This window comes from Canis aureus, chromosome 13 (assembly GCF_053574225.1).
Source record: "Canis aureus isolate CA01 chromosome 13, VMU_Caureus_v.1.0, whole genome shotgun sequence".
In the NCBI taxonomy this organism is placed as follows: domain Eukaryota; kingdom Metazoa; phylum Chordata; class Mammalia; order Carnivora; family Canidae; genus Canis; species Canis aureus.
Window position 1 is genome coordinate 31,632,217 of NC_135623.1, and position 21,434 is coordinate 31,653,650.

Genomic DNA, 21,434 nt, shown 5'->3' on the forward strand with positions numbered 1-21,434 from the left:
TCTGAAATATATTGAAATTTTCTCCTGCCTCTTTTGGATTTGACAGGAGTTGTGCTCATTCAAGACAAAGCTGTCAGCTGGTCTCCAGTCGGATGGAGAGAATAGAGTTCTATGTTTCAAATAATAGCTCAAGAATTCTAGAAATGCTTTTTCTAATAATTTCTATCATGTCTCTTCCTTTTCCATCTAGGGAGACTCCAAGTAAAGTAACTCCTCTGAGAACTTTCTCTTGGTAGTATCGCTAGGCAGCTAGAGACTAATAATGAGATTGTTGGAAATGTGTACTGAAAAATCAAGCAAGTTAGTTTGTTTTCAAAAATACCAAAAAATCTCATAAAAGCATCGAAATGCCTTTTGCATCTGGATACTTCTCTCGTATAGTATAAAAGATCATTCATTACCAGAAGAATCAGGGTTATAAAGGAAGGAGAGAGATGAGGATACGTGTGTGAGGAACAGAAACAAGTGCGATTACCTTTGGTTTTCCTGTAGGTCCTTTTGTTCTAATCTCCTTTAGCGAGTAATGGCCATACCGATTCTCACAATAATAATGGGCTTTTTAACTCTGCAGGCATCAACTTATCAAATTACATAGAACAAATTAATAATCACAATACATTTTCATTTTTATTTATTTTTAAAATATTTTATTTATTTATAAGAGACACACAGAGAGAGGGAGAGAGGCAGAGACACAAGCAGAGGGAGAAGCAGGCTCCATGCAGGGATCTGGATGTGGGACTCGATCCTGGGTCTCCAGGATCACACCCTGGGCCGAAGGCAGCACTAAACCGCTGAGCCACCCAGGTGCCCCATTTTCATTTGTAAAATTCTCTGTTATTTTAAATACGTTGTTACGCTTAATGTTTGGCTAATTTATGTTTTCTTTGCAATAGGCTACTTTTCTGTAAATGTGCCTTTGCCCATACTTTATGATAACGACAATTTGGGAAATTTCACTTGGGAATAATGGTGTTTCAAAGTATGTTTTTTGAAATCTGTCCTATGCTGCCAATATTTAGATGTTACAGCATTCTATTAATATCTAATTGAATAATTTTATATTACATGATATGGAAAAGTCAATATCATGTTTATTATATGCCTTTGGGTATAACTCTCCCAATTACCCTGTCAGTGATACTTATAAAATGTGAATATACCAGCAGTGCCTATCTCCTTCTACAAAGTTAGTCAAGGAAATTTTGGCTACTTTGTTGTCACTTCTGTTTATAGAACTAATTATTGTTTGGACTTGTATTTGTTCCAAAATTTTGCTCTGTGAATGATGCTGCAGATGAGTTAGCCCTCTGCTATTTCTCAAGTGGCCACAAAGTCATCCTTGTAGAAATTACAGTAGTGACATCAGAGAGCAAGAGAGAACATTAGATTTGACCTCTGCACTTTATAAGTGAGAAAACTATAGTTTGGGACAAATGACTTAGCTAAACTTACACATTCACAGTGGATCCAGGGTAGCAGATAACATGTTCAAGTACCAGCTGCAGGTTACATCTTTCATGGCCCAAAACCAACCATCCAGAGTTTGTGAAAACATCTCTTCTTTGGAGTAGAGGGTAGACACAAAGTTTGCCAGGAAAGATTTGATCATGGATTCTTTATGGATTGCATACATGGAAGATATTACTGTCTGAAATGCCTATGTCACTAAATTCAGTTTGGGTACCTCATTTAAGACATGAACTCTTCATTTTAGAATAAGTTTATGAAGCATATCTAACCAAACACAGCTGGTCTAAGTAAAAGTGGTACACGGAAGTATTTGGGTAGATTAAATCATTTTCAAAGATCCATTCCTGTCATCTAATCATAGTGCTTGGTTATTTCTTCTGACCCAGCCGTGTTGCATCAGTGATCCAAAGTTCATGTGCCTGTTGTGGCAGGTGCAACGTGTAAGATTCCAGGAGACGTGAACATGTTGGATGATGATCATGAAGAAATTAGAAAGTTTTTTCTTTATTTTAACTGAGTCTATTCTATGTGAAATTCAAGGATTTGGAGTATACTAGTTACATGTATACTAGTTACACCAGCTCTTTATAGGCCGGAGAATAATTATAAAGCATGTCCTCTTCTGATTGCAGTATAACAACAGTAAATGTATTTGCTAAAAACCTTTCTGATGATTGGCGAATCTATTTGATTCCCTTTCAGCCGTCTACTTTCTTCCTGTTATGCACATGTGCATGCACGCACACACACTCACACACACACACACACACACACACACATATACACTCTGTCTGGGAAGTCTGCAACTAAACGTAAGTCCAAACATTTGATCCTCTAGAGAGGAAGTCATTATGAAGAATGAGACATAATTTGAGGTGTTTTGATTAACAGAGGAAATAAAGTGAGATCAAAGCTTTTGTCCTTGGGTGAGTGACTGAAATCCAGACAAGCAGGAGTCAAAAGGAGATGAGGGCAGACATTTATTAAGATACTGTTATAAACACCTTAGCAAATCTCTATTCACACTTTCCTCCGCCTGTCACAATCAAGCAGCTGCTGTGATTCATCAAATCACTCTTTTATATAAGGCACTTTCCTGTCCTTATTCTGCAAAAGAAATGCCACTCAGATAAAGAGAAGATATGGCAAATGTAGATTAGTTGCTCTCCATTTTCGGAATAAGACTAATTACCAAAGTGATCTTTAAATATCTTATTTTAAAATGTATTTCTTTTTGGAGACATTAGTCAAATGATCAAACAGTATGGATTTCCTAGTACCGAAAACCACACACTAATTCTGAGGGCTGATGAAAATGAAGTGACCACTGGGACACCCCAAATTGTGTCACCCTTCTTTGGCTTTCCCTCCCCAGGTGATATTGTGTCTCATACATGGCAACTCCGTTCAACTTGCTCCTTGAGATGTCTGGGCTCTGGGGCCTGGCCCAGAGATCTAAATCAGAATGAACCGAGTTTTCACCCTTTCATTCTGAATATTTTGTTCCTGTTGTAATTATATTTTCTGTACGCAAAGCATTTTAGAGTTTTCAAAAGGCTTCATAGTTTTTACATTTAGCATTGAAAACAAGTTGGCAAAGTTGGCAAGAGAAACATAATTATCCTCAAATGCAAACTCCAGATGAGGAAGAAGAGATCAGAATAGCCATATAACTCGCACAAGATCACATTCAGAAGGAAAAGAGGTCTTTCTCCTAATCTTATGACTTTAGTCTAAACCCTGGCAGGCATTAATGGATATGGACACAATCAATACACTAGGGGTGTTTTGCTCCCGTATCTTACTCTTTAGTCTCTAAGGCTCAGATAGGATTGAGGAGTGTTTCCATCTGAAAGATATTTCACTCAAAACTGGAGACCGATTCCATCTACATCCCTATATGGTGAGAGGATTGGGGAACAATCAATTATATTCTCAATTATAAGAATGAATGGGCTCACAAAAATAATTTAGTTTTTTTCCAGACACCTTGTTACCTTTACTTGTTGGTGCTGGAGGTCTGGTATAAATTGCGTCTTACTAAAGAGTTGGGCCTCTTGAAGCTTTTTCTCGCAATCCAGGCGTCAGCTGAGCTCAGCCTGATGTTTGGCCATCCCATCTTCCACGGGGTGTTTGGTGTTACTCCCTGGCTTTTGTGAATACCTGCCTCTCACATTCTGAGGTTCTGAGCCCCCTGCTTCTGCTGTTCTCTCATGGCTTTTCACCTTCCCACTGGCAATGTACACAAATTCCAGTTTCTCTACATCCGCACCAACGCTTGATGTTTTCTGCTTTTTTGATTACAGCCGTCCTAGTGGGTGTGAAGTGGCATCTCATCGTGGTATTTATTTGCATTTCCCTGATGACTAACATCATTTTAAAATTTAAACTTTTAATAACAATAAATTTGCAAGTGAATTGAGGAAATAAGAGGCAATATCGTAAAATATTGGATAAAGAGACTAATTTTCTCTTTCCCTACATAGCTTTCATATTATTAACTAATTCAGATAATGCCTGGCTTATAAAACTTAACTCTCTCTTGGTGTTTGACTAATGGATTTTTGCAATTCATCATGCTAGAACAAAGAAAAAAGACATCCCCCCCTTATTATGCACCAGATTGCCTCAGAACAGAGTTATTTTTCATATCCCTTATCTCACAACCTTATCCCATTCAGCTACATTTATACAAATAATTTTAAATGCCTCCTACTGCAGAATTTAATTTTGATTGATGGAGACCCAGTCTCAAACCTACAAAGAGTTTGCTGCTGAGGGAACCAAAAAAAAAAAAGAAACAGTTGCTTAAGAACATGCATATCTATTTCACCTTTTGACTTTAACTGGAGATAATAAATGAATACCGACAAAATAGTCCATATGCCAGAGTTTTGTTTTTGAATTTGATACATTCAGTAAGATTCGTTTTCAATTAATAATAAACAGTAAAACTTTGAATCCATAAATACCTGATCTATATAATTTGTAAGGTGATTAAAGTTAATCACTTTCTGTGCAGACATCTATGCCAAACCCTATTAAAAGTTTCATCAGTTTAGGAATTTCTTATCTGAAGGGTTTATTTGCCCTCTCTCTCCCCATAATTGTCTTCAATAGAGTGAACTTGATTAATGGGCTGTTTCATTTTTCAGGATAAAGCTAACATTTTCCTTTTCCCAGCAACGCTAGCAAATTACGTGATTAATATCAAAAAGCTCTCATTCACACATAACCTTTGAATAAACAAGTTGTGATACTGTTGGCAACACGCTAAGAGGGATTCCTGTAAGTAGGCTATAAAGGAAATTGCCTTTGTAATTCAATGTATAAAAAGGGAGACTTTTTTTTTTTTTTTTTTTTTTTTTTTTTGCTTGCTGCAAATTTTTTTTTCCCCTCTCTCTCCCTAAGTGGAGAATGTATAATGATATTGAGCCCAAGCAGAATCCTGGGGTTCCATTTGCATTTCCCTCACCACTGGAAGTCCAGGAAGAAAACAGTGAAACATTTATGGAACTTGAACAGAGTTTCTAATTCATAATTTTAGGGTTCTCCAGCTTTCCCTTAAAGTGTAGCAACAGAGTAATCAATCTCGTATTGATTGAAAGATATCCCTACCAAAGACTTTTCTAATATTAATTACTTAAAAACCAGGGTCTGGATACCAGCTGCTCTAATAGAGTAGAGAAAAGCTCTTTTGTGAATAAGAAAAAAATTCTAGATTAAAATGGAAGAAAGAGAAAGGAATGAAAATATTTTAGCCTGATCGTAATACCAACTACTTTCTATGAAGTCCATGCATGGAGAAAATAAAGCCAACCCTTAACTGCAGCATTGTTAGTTGTCTATGCAGCATTCACTTCTTCCTTAGAGACAATTATTAGAAGACCAACTTTGTCATAGCTTTTTGCCCAGATCCAATTGATGGGTTGTCATTGGTCCCAGCCAGGGATCAGCAAACTATGGGCTCATGGGCCAAATCAGGCCTGCCATCTGTTTTTATACGGACTGGGAACTGAGATTAGTTCATACGTTTTTGAGTGGTTGAAAAAAAAAATCAAAAGAAGAATAGTGTTTCATAATATGTGAGAGTTCTATCAAATTTCAGTGTCCATAAATAAAGTGTTATTGGAAAAGAGCAACACTCAATCATTTATGGATTATCTATGGCGGCTTTCGTGCTAGAATGGTGGAATTGAGTGATTACAACAGAGACCGTATGGCCTGCGAAGCCTAAAATATTTACTATCTGGCCTGTTACAGAAGAAGTTTGCCGACCCCCGGTCGAAGCCAATTGTGATAGTCCTGTCTCTTGCTTTTCCAGGCTCCAATCCAGCTGGCAGTGCCCATGTGACAATGAAATGCAAGCAGAGGTCTGCTGGTGGAAATTCTGGAAAGACTTTGCTTTCTTCATAAAAGGCTGGCATCTTACGCTCCTCAGGTCTTGAAAATAAAAGTGAAATCTGGATATGAGAGCAACCGTCTTGCAACCATGGGGTGATGAATATAAAAGCAAAAGCCAGCACCCTAAAAAGAAAAGGAAAGATCCCTGAGTTCCTGATAAAATTTTTAAACAACTGAACCAAGGCCAATACCTGCTTTCATACCAGACTTCCCATTATGTGAGAAAAATTACCCTGGTCTGTAAGGCGACCTTCATTGGGCATTCCGTCCTCCCTGCAGGCAAATGTCTTCCTCACTGACAGACCCTCCTCTTTCTTTCCTTTAGGCACAGAACCTATTCACTCTCATTTGCATAAGAAGAATCATGCAGGCCAGAGGTATTTTTGCAAAATGCAGTAAGTAGATAGCCATCTAATCTCTCCACAGGTAAAGTCACACTTGCATTTGCTCATCCTAACAAACTGGTTTTCCCCAGTGGCATTATCTTGATACCTGGGGAAATGGTTACTGAGAACACTCTGTTTTCCTTTGTCATTACAAGCAGTTCATAACAGGAGGTCATCTACATGGGTGTTGGTAGTGGCACCCTACTCCCTGTCCCCACCTCCCCTCCCCTAGACTTATACATTCTACCTTCTGTTTTCCTATAATGTTTAGGTTCAAGGGCCTTTTCCATTCACTACCTCATGTGTATTATGTCAGTTTGCATACTAGGCTCCGGATGCCTTTAGGGACAAGAGCATGTCTCGTTGATCTCTGCATGTTAGCATCTAGCACAGTGTCTCCTGTATTATAGGTGATGAAGGAATGAATGGGAGGACGGTAGGCAGCAGCCAATTGTTTGATGAACAAATACAATGTGGAGACAACAAGCATATTCTTTAAGTTAACAGATATTTGCTGAGTGCCATATTCTATGATAGTTGGGGTGTTGGGGATAAAGTGATGAGTAAAACCAGCATCATCATAAAAGCTAGCATTTATTGAGTGCTTACGAAATGCTAGATACCTTCTAAGCACTTTACAAGTATTGATTTATTTAATCCTAACAATAAACCCGTTGGCATCCCCATTTTGCAGATGAAAAACCCGAGACACTGAGATGTTTAAGTACCTTGGCTCAAATCACACAATGATGTGATTGAGTTAGGACTGGAATTCATATCCAGTAGGTCTAGTTCCAGGATACTACCTATTTTCTCACACCATATTTTCAAGCTGCTTCTCTGATACACTACATGTAGGGAATACATGCAGTATGAAGAAAACCACTACCCTCTATTAGGCGTTCCAAACCATAATAACATAAGGTGTGTAAGATGTAGTTTGTGGGAGATTTAAATCCAGCATGCTAGGTTTTAGGTCCTGGTTGTAGCATGTACTGTATAACTTTGAGTATATTAGTAAACTCCTCTGTGCCTCAGTTTCCTTTTTAGTAAATTGGGTTCATAATAATTTCTAACTCAAAGTGTTGTATGGATGGTACGAATTTTTTTTTAAATTTTTATTGGTGTTCAATTTGTCAACATATAGAATAACACCCAGTGCTCATCCCATCAAGTGCCCCCCTCAGTGCCCATCACCGAGGCACCCCCAACCCCTGCCCACCTGCCTTTCTACCACCCCTTGTTAGTTTCCCAGAGTTAGGAGTCTCTCATGTTCTGTCTCCCTTTCTGATATTTCCCACTCATTTTTTTCTCCTTTCCCCTTTATTCCCTTTCACTATTTTTTATATTCCCCAAATGCATGAGACCATATAATGTTTGTCCTTCTCCAATTGACTTATTTCACTCAGCATAATACCCTCCAGTTCCATCTGGATTGTACGAATTAATGCTTGTAAGAGCACTTAAAACAGTGCCTGGAATATTTTAATTGTAAAACAAGGGTTGGATATAATTATTGCTGTTGTTGTGGATGGTTTTGTAATTATTATATTGTAATAATAGTATCACAGCTATTATTACTATTCCTACACTCAGAGGACATGTAATCAGTCCATAAATGATCTCACAAATAATTGTTTGTTTATCACAAATAGTGATTAGGCATAAGCAGGTAGATTAGTCAGCATTCTCCAGAGGAATAGAACCAAAACTAAAACCAATAGGATAGATGATAGATCGAGAGATGGATTCAAAAGAGAGAGACGGATAGATAGATAGAGCTATCATAAGGAATTGGCTCACAAAACTATGGAGGCTGAGTAGTCCCAATAGTCCTAGGATTTGCTGGAGAGACAGGAGAGCCAATGACCTAAGTTGTGATCTGAGTGAGTCTGAAGGCAGGAGAAGACTGTTGCCCCAGCTTGAGGATAGGTAGAGAGCAAATTCTCCTTTACTCAATTTTTTGTTCTATTCAGTCCTTCAATGGATTGGATGAAGCCTGCTCACGTTGGGAGCATGCTCTGTTTTATTCAGTCTAACAATTTAAATGTGAATTTCATCCAGAACACCCTCATAGACACACTCAGAATGTTATTTCACCAAATGTCTGGAAACCCATGGCCCTAGTCAAGTTGACACATAAAATTAACCACCATAAGTCCACCTCTTGTTATCTTGGCAGCAATATGCACCTGCTTAAGCCATACTTAATCTCCAAATATAGACAATAACAAGATCATAATTCCACTGAACATGATACAGCTATCTCACAAACGACCACAAATGTAGTAACCCCTTCCCTAGAAGAAAAGGTAAGACCCTTGAGTGACGTTTAAACCCTTCTCCTTGATAGCCTGTAACTTAAATACTCTGCTGCAAATTAACAGCACTGAAATCCCATGATATAAAGTCAATGCATCTTACGTTATATAAGCGTATAAGAAGGCAATATTTGCTTCGTGTGTATGCATATATGCCACGTACCCACATATTCATAACAAAAATAAGAAGCAAATAGTCATGACGGTTACAGTCCTTGTTTCTGTAACTAGTCACATGGTCATAGCTGGTATTTATAGCTACCTTTCCCCATTACCCATTATGTATTCTCTTGCCTTTATCAGGTACCTCATCTGGTCTTGGATCTTTACCTGGTGGGGTGACCTGAACCTCCATCTCTGACATAGTCCTGCCTGGATTGGATTATTACAATTTTCCATTGACCTTAATCACAGGGCATGGTCCTATTAAGGGGTACCCTAAGGGATCTCCTCTATTCCAGACAGACCTCCTCTCACCTCCATTGTGGAGTAGGAGTCCAGTTTCCCCCCTTAGTGGTCAGGATCGATCACCTGAGCCAGTCTTGTTGATTCAGAGGCATGAGGACAAGCAACATTCTTAACTTTCAGTTCAATGGAGTCATTGTCATATCCCCTAGTAAAAGGATTTCTCCACTAAAACTAAAACTCCCAGGCCAGTAAAGCATAAGGTGAAAGAATAAGAGGCAAAAATTTTGCTCGTGGATCACAGGTATGAGATATTATGGATTTGTTTCCAGACTACCACAGTAAAGTGAATGTTGCAAGAAAGCAAATATCCCAGTATAGCGAATGTCACAATAAAGGGAGTCAAATGAATTTTTTGGTTCCTTAGTTCCTATAAAAGTTATTTTTACACTACACTGTAGTCTGTTAAGTGTGCAATAGCATTTATGTCTAAGAAGTTTTGTATGTAACGAAAGGAAATGATACAATGGAAACTGAAGTGAAGAATTATGAGAAAGAAAACATGAATACAAATGGAAAATTGGGACAAAGTAAAAAGATTGGGAACCAAGTTTTTGCTTAATTCCTCAGTATTAAGTGAAAATCCTCAGGAGAAAATATAACAGAAGTCCTTCTCTTATGATTTTCATGGACAACATGGTCAGAATGAAGACTGAACTGGGTTTTCAGGAGCCCCAACATCTCATTCCAGCTCTATAAGCCTCTACAAACCAACTAGGAACCCTCGGTCTCAGTGTCCTCTCATATAAAAGGACACAACATTATTAAGTGAGAAGAGCCAAGGTTAAGAATCAATAATCTTTAAATCTTTCCCTGCCACCCAACCTTGGACAATTAAACCTTTTGTGTCCTCAGTTTTTTAATCTGTTAAATGGAGATAATGTGGAACTTAAACAATATATGTGATGTGTTGAGCAGAATGCTCCATGACATTTGAAAATGTTCTATAATGGGAGCTGTTTAAAAATAAAGTATTGAAGTAAGGGATCTTTAAGGTCTCATATGGTTCTAAATTCTGATCCTTTCAATTGACTCATTTATCATATGAAATGTTAATAGCAATTACTCTTTTTTATAAGTTTTGCTAGAAGAACTTATCTCAGAATCACACAACTGATTGCATTCTTGGCTTATCCATTAGGGAACCAAAGCAAAATAAATACAAACCTTCAGCAAAACTGACTGTAAAAGTTCATAAATCCCCATAAAAGAATGGGCTACGGATGAAAAGCTTTGCCTTGTTTTCGGATGAAACTCAATTTGAGACAAAAACTTAAATGGAAATATTACAGTGTAAAAGAAAAACACGTAAGAGCTCTCTAGCTCTTTCTCCCATTTTCTGTTTTACAAAACGCAATAATAATTCTAATAAACAATTAGAAAGCTACTCTGTATGCCAAGAAATCATGACAAAAGGATAACTTTTCCAGTGAGCACCACTGAAGTTTATAGGAAGAAAACAGAATACTTTGTTTCGGGGAGATGATGCTTTGTGGGGTGGGGTGGGGAGTACCGGTTCAGGGAGAGGGGGGTCTGCGAAGACTAGATGCTGTCAACAGAATAGAAGAATGGGGATGGGATAGAGACAGGATGCACCATTTATTGAAGACCTACTAGGTGACTGCAACTGTGTCAGATGCTCCCCTCTCTTTTCCCCCTTAACTCTTTCATCATTTGGAAAAGTTGTTCAATTCTTTCTAGTTTAGCAGGAGGGAGCCGAGAGTATAAGAACTACCAAAAAGATTGAGTAATTGTTCAGGATTCAGCTGCTGATAGGTAAGTAGATATACCATGATTAGAAAATGAGTTTGTTCGACTGTAAAACTTTTACTGTTTCCCCTCTGCCAGGCTGAGAGGCTGTTTCTCTTGGGGAGCCAACTGCAAACTGATTTCAGCCGGCCTTGTTGCCATTCATCACCACCACAGGGGCGGCCGTCCTCGGGCCTGGGATACAAGGGGTTTAGCTGACCAGGCATGGGGAAGAGTTTGCATCTCTTCCTCTATCTCCTCAGGGGAATGCCAAGGTGGGAAGTAATGAAAGCAGTTTAAGCAGGTCCCAAGGGTGCTCGCAGATGGCATCTTATCACTCCTTTTTCTCAAGCTTTCGGCAGAGAGAAGAAAGGCTACTGCCAAAAATAATGTTAAAAACAACTTACGCACAACCAGTATTTTTATGCTTCATAGAGATTGTCCATGTATATGCATTTTAAATACATTTGTATTTTGCACACGCACAATCCCATTAATCTTCATGCCCATAATTTGTGGTTGTGAAGCGGGTACAAAAACAGAGGATCTAAAGAGCTAGCAAGTGCAGACACAGACACAAACCAAGGTCTCCTAACTACTTTCTCTTACAATCTCAAAACTCCCTGGAAGACATCTGTCTGTTTTAATACAATTTGCCAGTTCCACAGGGGAATTGCGAAGCTTACTTCCTATTTGAAATTAAGATCCTGTACTTCCTCAGAAGAGAGCTTCTATATACAAAACATAATGGCATAGTAATGAGCTCCCTTGACTAAATCAACCATCTATGCACACCTTCAAATATTACCCTCCCTTGGCTTCCTACTGCGTCCACAGTGAAGATCAACAGGAACAGTAGGAGGCTGGGAGAGCATAGAAATTGGAAGTTCAAAAAGGTTGAATTACATATAAGAATAAGCCCTTATGAATAGTGAAATCTTGGTTTAGAAAAACCACCTTTTTTTTGGAAGAGCCCTAGGGTGGAAAGAAGTGACCCTGTTACTTAGATACAGATCTGAAACTACAAGCAATCTCTGCCTTTTTAGTTTCTTGTCTTTCAAAATGTGCGATCCTGCTAAAACAGTCCTTGGCCAATTGAACATCCATTGAACAAAAACATAGGTGGCATTTTGAGTAGGTAGGGGATACCGAGAATATTTTTAGATGAGGCTTCTCTGTTTCATGCTAATTGTATTTGATCGCTGATATCTTGAGAGCAGTCCAGGGTATTCATGGGAGTTGGAACTAACATGTATCTACAGTTTGATGTAAGAAATAATTTCTATCCACCTTGAATTTGCTGACAACAGATGAGAAACAGTGCTGTGAAAATATAATAGGAAAATCCCTTTTGGGGCTCCGGATGAATCATGTAGCAAAAAGTGAGATTTGGGTACAATGACTGATTCATTTTTATTTATTTATTGAAAAACATCAAGAGCTAAAAAAAAAAATGCAAGACCAATGGAATTCATCACAGATATTCAAAATTATAGATGTGAGGAAAAGAAAACATCTATGGCAACGATTCTGAACTAATAGGGAAAATGAAACATTACTTGATCTCGGATTACTTCTTTTAAATCAGCTTGGGAAATGACATAACCATATTTAATTCCTCGGAGAAGAATTGTTCAGTTCCAACCATCTGCTAAATTAAGCAGCAGTGATTATAATGAACATTTACAGCAGACCTGATTCAAAAGGGGATAATAACTTTATGTATAAAACAAAGTCCTGGGAGGCAATTGCAATCTTGAAGATGAAGATCAAAATTAGGAGAACAGATTTTTTCAGTGTACTGGAACTCTAAGGGTGGTGAAGGTCAAAGGGCACCTCGCATTTCCGTGAATTCTTTATTTCATTTTAGGGAAAACAGCCACCAAGTTATAGCACACTACCCAGTTTTCCAGATTCTTTTACCGTGTTTCATTAGACCACAATTTTCCTATTCTTTTTCAAGGTGGTAATACAGACTTTGCTTCTTCATTCTTATTTTCCCTTTCCCTGTACAGGGAAAAGAATCTCCACCATAACTTCTGACAAATCTAAGAAGAGCGAACAAATTAAAATAGCCAATCTGCCAAGAACCAGTAACCCTGAGTGGTATATTATTAATTAGTCTAACAATTATCTTCTTTGGTCTTTAAATGGATGTTCAATATTTCTGCCATTTTCTGGCAGTGTTTATGTGTATGTGCAGGTCCACACACATTTCCCATGGAACCAGTTGCCTTAGATCAGTATTACTGAGGTAAAATAATAATGATAACAAGGAAAAGAAGGAGGAAAAGGAGAAGGAAGAAAAAGAAAGTTGTGTTTTGGCCTTGCCTGCTGTGTAGAGTGTTGCCTATGTCCATTCTTCAACCAAGGAATCTATTTTTATAGCACAGGGTCCCATTATTAAATATTGACAGGGACACCTCATCAAAAAATAATAATAATGTGTTTATGTGTAGCCCCAAATTCACAAAAAATAAAATGCCTTAGAAGTTCTTTTCCCTCCCTAGACCAACAAAACTAATATTGTCGTGGCACTAAGGCATCCGAGAGAGAACTAATTTATGTTTTAGATTTTCAAAGACATCGTTCTAATTATGTTGCTGCCCCACAGAAAGAATATGAAAGCCCAATAACAGAGGGACCTCCCTCTCCTGCCTTATACACACACCCACCACTGGGAAAGATATTGAGTCTTTGCCATCGTCTCACTTATGACGCTCCTTAACTGCACTTTACGGTCTATGGAGCAAAGAGGTCTGGAAATTGATTAAAAGCACTAATTATTATAATTGCATTTAGAGATGTGATTGGCAGGGCAGATCGCAGCAAAAATGCAAATACTTTCTCCTCTAGCAACATGCTCACATATTAATTTGCTAGAATTAAAAATTTTAAGATTACATAATGCAAATAATATTCAGATTAGGAGTCCTAGTGAGTTGAATAAACACAGAGCTCCTAAGTGTTCTTCCTTCCTTTTCTTTCATTAATTGTGCCTAGTGGAGTCAAAGTGAAGGTTTAAAAAGACTTTCTTCCTCATTCTGGGATCAGCATCCTTAATGCTGTACTGGGGTGATTCATTTCAGATAATACTGAACTTTATGAGACCCAAAGATCTGTGAGAAAGTACCACCTCTTACCTATCCATCCACCCATCCATCCATCCAACACACTTACTCATTCAACAAATACTTCTTAAATCTCTACCGTGTTCCAGGTACATAGCGAGCAAGAAAGATTTAGTTTCTTCCGTTATGTTGCTATATTATATTCAAAATGGGAAAAAAACAGAATACTGAAAAAGAATGATGGATTAGATACTTTTGACAGACACTGTATTAGGTTCAACAACGAGGCAAAAATTTCACCTGAGTGCCCCTCCTGGTGATGTTTGTAACCAGCACAAATGGAATCCTAGTCTTTCTAAAGGGCTCCCAAGCTCCAGCAGGGACTCTGAGGCAGAAGTCTTCAGACCCCAGAGACCACATTGAGGGGGTGGCATGTATCTCTGCGGTGACCAGGGAAGATCAATGCCACAGCTTAGATGATGGGCAGGAGTGTCAAGAAGAGGTAAGTGCTCAGTGAAAAAGCTGGGGGTGTGCTACAGCCATACAAATGGCAGTCATTTTTGCTGAAAGACGTAGTGTTCCTCAGATGACAAATGTTAGGTTGACTAGAGTTTTGCTTGTTTAAAAATAACAGGCAGCAGGGCTGTTACTCTGATTTCAGTAAGGCTACACAGGAAGAAAGTGAATGCCTATCAGCTGGAGAGAAGGGAATAGGTGAAACCCTGATCCTGGATCTTTCTTTCCTCTCTTGAAGCAACAGCCGTCTGGGGTTTTGCTTCTTCCCCAGGGCATTGCCAGTAACTGCTTTTATTCTGCAACTGCCCCTCCCCCCCACCCCCCTGGCCCCAGTCTCAGGATTCTCTCCTCCCTTCCGCTCTGTTCTTGCAGATGCTGCTCTGGGAGACAGCAATAAATTTGCAAGTAAACAGGAATTTACAATCTACTTCAATGTTTAGATACTAAAAATTGTCTTTCCACGTTAGCTCTCCCAATAGTTGGTCCATGCTGAACTGGCTCTTCAATTTTGAGGCAATATTTGCTCTGTCTTGAAGAAGAACCAGGTTCACAGCTGAGTGGGTCTTCTGGAAATGAATGCATTCAGTGAATTATTTATCAAAACTCTTGGGGATATAACCGCTGCCTTGACAATAACATAGCCTTTGAGTGAATTATGGGGTCTAGGATACTGGCCCCAAGGAATTTCTAATGAGGGCAGGAAAGTAATATGTTTTATAACCGCACTAGGGTAAGAACAAGAAAAGTGAGAGAGATGGTAGTTTTAAAGAGCGGCCTCTTTAGGCTGCTTACATTTTCATGGTCTATGCCAGGTGGATATTCAGAAATATTTTGGCAGTGAAATAATTAACAGAATAACTAAAACAATAAGCCACAGTGTGGGAATTCAATCCGTTCAGTGACTTAGGATCAGCTAGACAAAATAACTAATTTTATCAAGATCAAATTTTAGGGAGAGAGATATTTCCAGGCGTGGTTATTCAGCTCTGCACACATACGTAGCATAGAGAAGTGTTTTCTTAAGAAGTAGGACATTTGCAGCCACTGCTAAGGCATAGACGAAGTTGAAGACAGATGTTTTAATGGAAAACCATAGATCGTTTGCAAAGCTTGACCTCTCTTTGCTTTTGATCTGCCCTTATTTGAAGATCTAACATACTTTGCATGCCTGCATTTTAGATACAACTAATAGCAAATGCAAAAAAAAAAGTAGCATATACCTATGGTTTCCAGCTTTGTCACCTCACATGGAATCGTGACAATATTTCACTCAGCAAGTCTTTATTTTGTGATCTAGGAACAAAATCGTCGTATTCGCATGGTAGGATAGCAATATGAGTAACAGTTCTTGATTTCTATGATTTTGCCCTACCCACTCTGATAAATTGACACCTTCTCACAAGGGCTTTTAACTGTGGAGTTCCTGTCCTAGACATGATATTCTCCCATTCTGGTCACTTCTCTGATTCTCCCAGTGATGCCTCCTGCCCCTCAAAAGTCTAGTGTTTGATTCCAGATCTGGTGTCCTGCTTTTAGACCATTGTGTGTCCAGTCCCTGTTCCATCCTACAGCAATTAGGACATCAGATGTAGAGAGTTGACTTAATATCATCTCAAATCACAGGCACTTCCATGGGTCACAGCGCCTTGCTGCTCTATGCTTTTACGGATCTATGGTAATATGACTTTCATTTTATTATTATTATTTTTAAAACTTTCATGCCTTTGCCCTAGATCTCCATTGGTCTATTGGGGTTTGGGAGCTGGACTGGAGGATCCAGAATCTCCTGTCTAACATTACTCACAAATGTTTCTCTGACTGTTTCATTTCCAGTGACGATTTATTGAGCACCTATGTACTAGAGATTGTGCTGGTTGCTAAAAACAGAGTTTTGGACAAAACATCATTTTGCCCTAAGGAGGCTTACAATACATCATCTTTGCCCTCAGGGGCCTTAGGGAGTGATAGATACAAATAAGTAAACCAATCAATAAATTATTGTTTAAAGAAAGATATTGAAGAAATAATCACAAATGTAAACATTGTTTCAAAAAGGGAAGTAGAGAGTGCCATGAGGAGGTATAAAGAGGGAAAATTAATCTCAGAAGGTCAGGGAAGGATCCTTGAGGAAATAACATTTAGGCTGAGATCTGAGGATGAGAAGGAATTAAATAGGTAAGTGGCTGTGGGAGAAATTGGGAAAAAAGCAATGATGCCTCAAGTAGAGGTAAAATGTATAAGATCCTATACCCCCAGAGAGTGAACCCCATTTGAGGAGGTCAGACAAGAGCAGTATGCTTTCTTCAGTGAGACTGGAAAGGTCAATGAAAACCAGATCTGGGTGGGAGGGGGCAGGGGCAGGCCTTTAAGTCTCAGTAAAAGGCTTGGATATTGTTCTAAGGTAATGAGAACTCATTGAAAACCTTACTTAAAAAACTTTAAATCGTGAAATATTCTACAAATACAAAATAATATGAAAAACAATGCATTAGATGACTCTAGTCATCATGGAGCTTGTTATTTTGCTTCACTTCTTTTTGTACAAATAAAATGTTTCATTTCAGCTAAAATCTCAAATCCATATCCTTTCTCCTCCCTCCCTCCCTTTTTTACCAAATAACCACAATCCTAAAATTAGAGTTTATCATTCTTGTGCAATGATGAGGTATCTAGTGAAGCTCAAAATATATAATCCATGTGACCCTGCAATTTGTCTTCTTGCTATCTTTTTTAGAGAAGCCTTCACACATGAGAGACGTTTTCAAGAAACTTAAACACTGCATAGTTCAGTGCAATAAAAAGTGGTACTAACATAATAGCCCTCAGTAGAGAGATGAATAAAGAAATCCTGGTTTAGTCCCACAATAGAACCCTATACATCAGTTGAAAAAATGCCTTACATCTTATGAATTGATGAGGATAACACTAAAAAATAAGATGCTTAGTTAAAAAGGCAAGTTCCAGAAGAATACACAGTATATATTTCATGTATGAAAAATCTAAAAGCATAAAAAATAGTATCTCTTATTTATGGAGGCAGATATATATAGTAAAAATATAAAAACATTAAAAACTTCTAAGCAGGGAGATACTGCATTTTAAAAGCTCACTCTGGCTATAGGCTTGAGAATGCAATCACCAGGGTAGACCAGTTAGGAAACTATTTTGGTAGGGTAGTTGAACAATGACTGTAACTCTGATTAGTGAGAAAAGTAGAGTGATTCTAGAGCTATTTATAAAGTAGAATTTTTAGGATATGGTGTTGAGCTATGAGGGTGTGAGGGATGGGAAAGAATCAAGTGACTTTCGAGTTCCTGGCTTGAATAATTTGGTCACTTGCCCTTCTATTTACTGATACAGAAGACAAGGATTGGGGTGACAACTTTGGGAGTGGGCAGAGGTAATAACCAACTTTTGAAAAATTAATTTGGGTTGCTTTCCCCAAGCAGAGATGTCAGAGATATATAAACATGGGTCTAATGGTCAGTAGGAAATTTGGAAATGAAGATGGTTTGTGAGTCATCAGCACACAGTGTGGAAAGTAATTAATTTTGATTGGATAGAGTACACGGGATTTGGAGAAAATATGGGCTAGGACTGAGCCCTTTGGGATACTACGATGTCATGCTTGCAATGGAAGCTGAGGAGAGGCCATAGAAATCAGAGAAAAGGGAGGGGGAATATGGAGTCAGGAAGGCCAAGGGAGTAAGTAATTTCCATAAAAAGGCTGTGGCTGTGAGTTTTGAGTGCTGATGATACTTTAAACAAGAGAAAGGATGAAAAGTATCTGTTGTAGATTGCTATGTACCAGTCATTGGTAATCTGGAAGTGAGCATTTTTAATGTTAATTGTACTTCAAATACATACATACATATACACATACATGAATATTTTCAGAACAATGTTTGGGCTAAAAGCTATGTAGGGTAGGTTGACAATTAAATGGAGGAGTGGAAATGGAGGCAAGATGTACAGACATGTGGAATAGTTTGGGAAGGAAGGGACAAAATAGGCAGGTGCTGAAGGCCTAGGAAGAGGATGAAAGGAATAAGTGCTTCATTTTTTCAAATATCTGCTTCTTTAAGGTGTGGCAAATTTGGACTTGTTTAAGTGGTAGTGGGAAGGATTCAGTAAAGAGGGAGGGGCTGAAGATGTGGGACAAGGAAGATAACCGGTGGGTGAGTTCCCCAAAAACTTGAAGGGTGAAATCCAAATCATTCGACAATGATTTGATGTTGAATTAATTAAGAAACGAACGTGAAGAAGGATGTCATTTCTCCTGAAACAGTGTTAAAGGGAAGAGAGATGTCTGGGGAGGTCACTAGGTTTACGGATTTGGGTAGTGGGAAGTTGAGGGTTTTCATATCTGATGGCTTCTGATAGCTCTCTGAGGTGGGAGGTAAAAATATCTGAGGGACTTCGAGGTTTTAGGAAAGCAGAGTTTGCAATGGTTGTTGGGGAGGATTGGAATGAATGTTAGGTAGGGAAACAACACAGAATTTCTGTCACTGTTTAGTTCCAAGTTGAGTTTGGAGAATTTGGATTTATGGTGGTGCTAATCTCCTTGGACCACACTGTGTATCTACACTCTATCCTCTTTGGATTAATTCTTGCACAAGAGTCTCTTCATTTTCTCCTACAGACAGACTACCCTTCCAGATGTGCCACACATGGCTGAATTTACAGTCACTATAAAGCACTGGTCAGTTTCTGGGAACCCACGCTATTTTCTTAAACTGTGTCCAGCGTAGTTGGAAAACCCTATATGATGTCGATAGTGTAAAGCTTAGCTATTTCTAAGTGTTTCATAGGCATTCATGAACTACCAAGTTTGTTGTGTTCTTAAGCACTGAAGGAGCAATTGGGTATTTCAAAGCTCTCTATAAATGACAATGTGAGACGAAAAGAGTACCATTTTTTATGAACAGTTACATAGACTGTGACACAGGTTTCATCAGCTCTACTAGAAATAAGAGATCTGCGATGTGCCTCTAGAGTGTAGCAATGTTTACGTTGCACCCATTTTTATTGTTGTTGTCATTTCGGCAAACTTTTAATATGGGAAAATGTAATAGGTATTCAGAAGTCTGAGAACACTGAGGAATATTCTAATATGGTTACTGTGGTCTGATTGACTCAGCAGCATATTGACACACATTTGGTTTTCCATATATTCAAAAGAACCAATGTTTTCTTTTTAAAAGTGACTTCATCTTCCATCATAAATGTCTCTACTCTAAGGTCTGGTGAGAGAATTCCTTGGAAACCAAAGAACATTTAGTCATTTAGTGTGTATGTGGGTGTTTTTCTCTTTAATTTATGAAGTCCTTTGAGCAAGTAAATTAAAAAGTGGTGTGTTCATATTCCACATTTGAGAATTTGTTTTATAAGCAAGTTTATAATTTATGGCGTTTGTGATCTTCTGGGAAACTTTTAGTTATATCTGTGCCACGCAAACTACTTGAAGCATTTTTGCTGGATTTTGATCAGAAGGATATAGAATGATCTCCAGTTGTGGAGTAAGAAAACTTGGTTCTAGTTTCAGCTCTGATACTAACAACTATAACCTTGACTAACTCTTTGTCTGAGCCCTAGTTTCCTATTCCGTGAAAAGAGGAGTTTTATTAGGTGACTTTTAAAATATTTTCCAGATCTGAATGTCAGTTTCAGGAGTTGATACAGCTGTTTGGCAGCATTAAAAAAAAAAGGCTAAATATCGTTAAGATTATTAATTCTTACATGGCACAATGTAAAATGTGCATGCTCAAGCTGGGGTTTAAGGTCATAGTATTCATTCATTCACTCATACCTTTATTGAATAGTGAGTATAAGAAATTTGGGAAGCAGTGTTGAACAAGAAATGTATCAGTCCTCGGGCAGTTCTTGTTGTAGCGGGAAAGACAGACATGTTAGCCAATTATTGAAATAAATACAAGTGATCCTGCAATAATATCTATATCCCAATCTTCTCCTCGTAGCATATCCAACGTCCTATATGGAATCATTTGGTTATCTTATGGCATTTCAAACTCACACAAATGACTGTAAAACCTATTTTTTCTTTTTTTTTTTGAAATAACACCACTATTCACCGACTTGCTCCAGTAGAAATCTAGAATATTGCCTGATTTCTTCCTCTTCTTCATTATTTGCATTTAATCCATCAGCAAGCTGATCAAATTACATTCAGAGATTTCAATTCCCAAGGCTTCCACCCTAGTCCACCGTCAAACCTTTCCTGGATCCTTGTAAGAACCTCCTTACTGCTTTCCCTATTTCTAATTTTTGTCCCATTCTAAACTATTCCCAAAATGAAACCAAGATTAATGTGTGAAACACAAATTCAATCATGGTACCTCCATTCTTGGAGCCTCTATTGGCTTCCTATCGTATCTCACATGGAAGCCAAGTACCGGCATGATCTTCTCCTTCCCACAGCCCCAGTATCACCATGACACTCTCCCTCCTGACCATAAAGTCAGCCTGGTTTCAATTTCTAGTATCTTTTTCTCAGAGATAACTTACCTTACTCTCTAGATTGTACTTTCTCACTTCTTTTTGTATTTTACTACCACCTGCTCTTTTCCCTTCACAGCACTTAACCATAACTTCTAGCTTGGCCATATTTTTATTCCCTTATTTATTGTTTGGCTTACCCACTAGAATGACATCTCTATTAAGGGCAAGAGATTTGTTAGTTTCATTTACTTAGCATCTTCATGCTTATTGTGTAACTCATTAAATATTACTTGAAAAAAATCAGCCTAGTTATTATGACTTTTTTCTATTTTGCAACCTGAAAATATTGAGGAAATGAAAGCAGTAGGCATGTCTTGACATTTCTTATCAATAATGTGTCTAAGGCTATTACCAATTATGCAAAGATTGGCATGATTAAGATAACAATTTGCAATTTGTTTATTATATCATTCTTCATTCTTTAAAACCATGCATCTATGAAAAACCATAAAAGGAGAAATTCTTAATTAGACCAAATCCAATTCTATTTTAGTAGTCGTTCATATAGCAAGTTGTAGAAGAATTTTAAT

At 38.1% G+C, this 21,434-nt stretch overlaps 1 long non-coding RNA gene across 9 annotated transcripts in view; it reads left to right on the forward strand.

The window, feature by feature from the left end:
• Window positions 1–21,434, forward strand: part of LOC144282255 (uncharacterized) — a 204,983-nt gene that overhangs the window by 2,021 nt on the left and 181,528 nt on the right. For 7 of the 9 annotated variants that reach the window (XR_013350609.1, XR_013350606.1, XR_013350610.1 and 4 more), the window contains exons 3-4: window positions 5,798–6,095; window positions 6,203–6,272. This is a non-coding gene — a long non-coding RNA (uncharacterized LOC144282255). Of the gene's footprint in view, window positions 1–5,797; window positions 6,096–6,202; window positions 6,273–16,008; window positions 16,061–21,434 lie in introns of all 9 variants that reach the window. The other 2 variants (XR_013350607.1, XR_013350605.1) reach the window with 1 other exon arrangement.